Source organism: Aquarana catesbeiana, linkage group LG06, assembly GCF_042186555.1.
Source record: "Aquarana catesbeiana isolate 2022-GZ linkage group LG06, ASM4218655v1, whole genome shotgun sequence".
In the NCBI taxonomy this organism is placed as follows: domain Eukaryota; kingdom Metazoa; phylum Chordata; class Amphibia; order Anura; family Ranidae; genus Aquarana; species Aquarana catesbeiana.
In genome coordinates this window covers 8,715,024-8,721,151 of record NC_133329.1, presented here as the reverse complement: position 1 = coordinate 8,721,151, position 6,128 = coordinate 8,715,024, and the positions used below count along the sequence as shown (strand labels likewise).

Genomic DNA, 6,128 nt, shown 5'->3' with positions numbered 1-6,128 from the left:
TATAGCACTCCCTATAACCTAACCTTTTGTAATAGGGCGTACACACGGTCAGACTTTGTTCAGACATTCCGACAACAAAATCCATGGATTTTTTCCGACGGATGTTGGATCAAACTTGTCTTGCATACACATGGTCACACAAAGTTGTCGGAAAATCCGATCGTTCTAAACGCGGTGACGTAAAACACGTATGTCGGGACTATAAACGGGGCAGTGGCCAATAGCTTTCATCTCTTTATTTATTCTGAGCATGCGTGGCACATTGTCCTTCGGATTTGTGTACACACGATCGGAATTTCCGACAACGGATTTTGTTGTCGGAAAATTTTATCTCCTGCTCTCCAACTTTGTGTGTCGGAAAATCCGATGGAAAATGTCCGATGGAGCCCACACACGGTCGGAATTTGCGACAACAAGGTCCTATCACACATTTTCCATCGGAAAATCCGACCGTGTGTACGGGGCATAACTCTTCATACTTAGATCAGGAGCTTGTTTTTATTACACACCTAATCCTACTTTCTTATTCCTTTTGACATCTCAATATTTATGTGTGTATGTAATGATTGCTGTCATTTTCTTTCATTATTGTATCTCTCTCTCCTCTTTTTGGCGCTTCAAGACATTTTCATGTTCCCTGTCATGTTCTTAGTATTCACGATGATACATTGTACCCTTTAACTGATTTCACATCAGTGATATTCTTTACTGTATTTTTGTGTTAAAACTCAATAAAATTCTTGGAAAAGAAATGTAATGTGATACAATATAATGAAATTCTTTCCACTTTTATATGACTGATCCCTTCTTTCCTTTTCCAGAGACCATCAACAGCTCTACAACCACCGGTAAGTGTTTAAATATTACCATCTTGTGTTATAGGAAAACTAAGGAATGTGTCAGATAGGTGACTTTACCATCTTGTTTTTTTAATGGGGTGTGATGTCATTTATTAAGAGCCAAATGTGGTGATAACACCCATAGGGGAATATGAGCACAGGGAGGAATATGAGTTGTGGAGGTCCACATTACATTCAAAAACTAAAAAATATATATGTGGTCGCCATCATATGATGTTCTCCCAGAATGCACCTCTCATAGGGCAGCGCAGCTGCACAATCTGTCACCGACTGTGTCCCCTGGACACAGCCAATGACTGATTACTGTACCGGCCTGCTGCCATTACCATCTGATCACTGTGACCAATCACAGCGGATCACATGATAATTGTATACAATGAACGGCTTCCTTTTCATGAAATCCAATGTATACAATTGTGTTGCTAGCTGTGATTGGTCAGAGTGATCACATGGTGCAGGCAGGTCAAATCACAGCCCATCTAAACCATGTGATTAGCTTTGACAAATCACAGCTAATCACAACAAAAGTCACCAAATGAATCAGTTTCATTCAGTAAAAATGGTTGCTTGTATCAATGAAATTCACTGGTAGGAGCAATCATAATGTGTAAAAAAAAATGCTGATTACTTCCCCAGAGCAGTAAAGGGTTAATATGGTAACATTGTTTTGCTCTGGTCACATTTTGTTCACAAAAAATTGTGAAAGCAAAAAATGTAATATAAAAGAAAAAAACTATTAAAATGTTGAAAAAAAATGTTTGTTTTTACATACTGTCACCAGTCAGTGTCCCCGGTCACTGCCATACCAGTTATAGGATAATGCTGTACTGCATTGGTGACAGTACAGGGGGTCCCCGGGTTACAAACAAGTTAGGGACTGTAGGTTTGTTCTTAAGTTGAATCTGTTTGTAATTTGAAACAGGTACATTTTTTCAGTGTAGCTCCAGCCAAAAAATCTATTTTTAAGCTTTTTTGGAAAACATAGGGAAGGGTTATCACCCCTGTGACATTTGTTTTGCTGTCTGTGCTCCTCTTCAGAAGATTTCACCTCACTTTCTGTCCCAATGACAATTGGATTTTGAAAATTTTGGGTTGTTGTGGAAACAAGCCTTGGTGATAAAGCATCAGTGGAGGTACCTTTCCCCCATAATACAGGAGTACATTTCCCTTCCTAGGGGTAGATTTCCTCTCACCTCCTGTTGTCTCCCTCGGTTTGTAAGTAGGAGTCATTTGTAAGTCGGATGTTTGTAACTAGGGGACCCCCTGTATGTAAAAAAATAAACAAAATTGTGATTTCTTTTTCAATTTCTTTATTTTTTAAATATTGACAAAAAATTACAACTTGAAAAAACCTGTCATGCCTCTTACTAAATACCTTGGACTGTCTACTTTCAAAAAATGGGTAATTTGGGGGGTATCTGTATTGTCCTGGTATAATAAAATCATAATAAATTATAATAATAATTATAATAAAATCAGCCGTCAGTACATCAGAATTGATCAATTTTCAGATAAATATCCCATAGTTTATGGACTCTATAATTTTCCTACAAACTAAAAAATATGCACTGATTTGGATTATTTTCACCGAACAAATACATTTTGACCTAAATTAAAGAAGAAAGATTTTTTAATTTGCAAAATTTTATAGTAGAAAATCTTGTTATTTTTGGTTTATTTAGAAAATAATAGAAAACCCAGCGGTGATTAAATACCACAAAAAGAAAGCTCTATTTGTGTGAACAAAAATGATAAACATTTCATATGGGTACAGTGTAGCATGACCGCGCAATTGTCAGTCAAAGTGTGAGAGCGCTGAAAGCTGAAAAATTGGTCTGGGCATGAAGGGGTAAAAAGTGCTCTGTATTGAAGTGGTTAAAGTTCCATTCAGGTCCAGTTTGTAAATGTTGAAAACAGATCCTAATGGGAGTTTTGATTGCCACTTTAACAGCTTAAGGACCAGCCGCCACAGTTATATCGAGTAAGGTTGGCTCCCCTGCGTGAATCGCCGTCATGGTACTTCGGCCCCTTTAAGAGTACTAAGGGGCACCCGTGCCCTTAAAGCAATGACAGACGATGCGCGTACCCGGTGGCCGCGATGTCCGCGATGTCCGCTGGGCACCCGCGGTCACCCCTTAGTGAGACAGAACGGAGGTCAGTCAATGTAAACAGACAGATCTCCATTCTGTCTGGAGAGAGGAGACAGATCTGCTGTTCATACTAAGTATGAACAGCAATCGGTCTCCTCCTCCAGGCACTCCCACTCCCACAGTTATAATCACTCTCTAGGACACACATTTAACCCCTTCAACGCCCCCTAGTGTTATTCCCTTCTCTGCCAGTGACATTTATACAGTAATCAGTGGCTATTTTTAGCACTGATCGCTGTATGAATGTTAATGGTCCCAAAAAAGTTTTTAAAAGTGTCCGATTTGTCCACCGCAATGTCGCAGTCCTGCTAAAAAATGCAGATCACCGCCATTACTAGTAAAAAAAATAAAATAAAAATGCCATAAATCTATTCTCTATTTTGTAGACGCAATAACTTTTTTGTTTATAGCACAAAAAATAAAAATTGCCGAATCAAATACCACCAAAAGAAAGCTCTATTTGTGGGACAAAAATGACATAAATGTTGTTTGGGTACAACGTCGCACAACCGCGCAATTGTCAGTTAAAGCGGCGCAGTGCCGTATTGCAAAAAATGGCCTGGTCATTAAGGGGGCAAATCGTAGCAGGCTTCCAACAAGCTTCAAGAAGTGCTGAAGTCTGCTAGCAGCTTGCTTAAAGTGGCAATCAACACTCCCATTAGGATCTGTTTTCAACATTTGCAAACTGGAGCTGAATGGTACTTTAAACGCTTCAAAAAAAGCTTTATGAAAGCTCTGCAAATGCTTTGTCAAAGCTTGCTGCTCACATACTCTTTTACAAGCTGAAGCCCAACTGAAAAAAATATTTAAATTTTTTAGTTCTATTTGATTCCACTTTTAAAAAACTTTTATTATTTTATTTTTTATTTAACTTCCATGCTTATCACCAGAGGATTAAAAAACCTCCAATGTGATCTCATTAGGCAGGTGACAGGTGTTCTTTATGGAGACATTAGGGGTTTATTAAGCCCCAGATTTCTCACCTGACATCAACTGCAGATAACCAAGCACAGACCATTCTTGATTAGCTGTTTCCCTGGTCCCAGCAGCCGGGGAATGACAACTCCTTAACTGGAAACTCTCAGAGCTGAGCGCTTCGGGGTTCATAGAGAGCAGACTACAGAATGCAGATGTGTTGGACCTCACTATACACTGCTATGTGGAAATTAGCAAGCGAAAGTATTGAGGAGTCAGATTGGAGCCGACATTGCAGGTTGTAGTTAGAAGTTTGTATTTTGATAATTGGAAGCCAGTAATCAGATAGACAGGGAAGCAGCATTTGTGAAGTCAGAGACAGGAGCAGGTATTAGGATGGATGGTATTGGTTCCAGTCTGTTTATTGATTTCTTTTTTTTTGTGACCTAGGATCTGAGTGTACCTATTTCCTTGGCTCCTATTCCTGCTATGATCCTTGTGAAACCCACATTGTGCTCAATGATCCCTGGAGAAGCGTAAATTACACACAATCCTCAACCCTGAACTGTGATTATTCCATGAGGGGATGGTATCGGTTTGTTGGTAGTGGAGGTGTTCGTATACCAGAAACCTGTGTACCCGAATATAGATGTAATACAAACTTTCCAGTGTGGATGAATGGAACACATCCGGTTATTACAAACGGCATCGTGAATCGCACGGCTTGTGCTAACTGGGGTGGAGACTGCTGCCACTGGACATCAACCATCCAGGTTAAGGCTTGTCCCCTGGGATACTATGTGTACAAATTAATCAGAACTCCAGGGCAAATATGCACACTGTCCTATTGTACAGGTAAGTGATTAATTTCCTTTTCCTAGTTAAGAAAAAAAAGAGACATTATACCTATTAGGCCTCATGTATACTGCTGCTGCTAAACAAAAGTTTAGGAGCAGTTGGGCATTTTTTTTTTCAACTGCCCCTGAACTCTCTTCTATGTTATCTTATCAGTACATGTACACAGGATCCCCGATCTCTCCTCTATGTTATCTTATCAGAACATGTACACAGGATCCCCGATCTCTCCTCTATGTTATCTTATCAGTACATGTACACAGGATCTCCGATCTCTCCTCTATGTTATCTTATCAGTACATGTACACAGGATCCCCGATCTCTCCTCTGTTATCTTATCAGTACATGTACACAGGATCCCCGATCTCTCCTCTGTTATCTTATCAGTACATGTACACAGGATCCCCGATCTCTCCTCTGTTATCTTATCAGTACATGTACACAGGATCCCCGATCTCTCCTCTGTTATCTTATCGGTACATGTACACAGGATCCCCGATCTCTCCTCTGTTATCTTATCAGTACATGTACACAGGATCCCCGATCTCTCCTCTGTTATCTTATCAGTACATGTACACAGGGTCCCCGATCTCTCCTCTGTTATCTTATCAGTACATGTACACAGGATCCCCAATCTCTCCTCTATGTTACCTTATCAGTACATGTACACAGGATCCCCGATCTCTCCTCTGTTATCTTATCAGTACATGTACACAGGATCCCCGATCTCTCCTCTGTTATCTTATCGGTACATGTACACAGGATCCCCGATCTCTCCTCTGTGTTATCTTATCAGTACATGTACACAGGATCCCCGATCTCTCCTCTGTTATCTTATCAGTACATGTACACAGGATCCCCGATCTCTCCTCTGTTATCTTATCAGTACATGTACACAGGATCCCCGATCTCTCCTCTATGTTATCTTATCAGTACATGTACACAGGATCTCCGATCTCTCCTCTATGTTATCTTATCAGTACATGTACACAGGATCCCCGATCTCTCCTCTATGTTATCTTATCAGAACATGTACACAGGATCCCCGATCTCTCCTCTATGTTATCTTATCAGTACATGTACACAGGATCTCCGATCTCTCCTCTATGTTATCTTATCAGAACATGTACACAGGATCCCCGATCTCTCCTCTATGTTATCTTATCAGTACATGTACACAGGATCTCCGATCTCTCCTCTATGTTATCTTATCAGTACATGTACACAGGATCCCCGATCTCTCCTCTGTTATCTTATCAGTACATGTACACAGGATCCCCGATCTCTCCTCTGTTATCTTATCAGTACATGTACACAGGATCCCCGATCTCTCCTCTGTTATCTTATC

At 40.2% G+C, this 6,128-nt stretch overlaps 1 protein-coding gene across 1 annotated transcript in view; it reads left to right on the top strand.

The window, feature by feature from the left end:
• Positions 1 to 826: 826 nt before the first annotated feature.
• Positions 827 to 6,128, top strand: part of LOC141148149 (uncharacterized) — a 258,778-nt gene continuing 253,476 nt past the window's right edge. The window contains exon 1 of the mRNA XM_073635334.1: positions 827 to 848. The gene's annotated coding sequence lies outside the window, so the exon portion shown is untranslated. The remainder of the gene's footprint in view (positions 849 to 6,128) is intronic.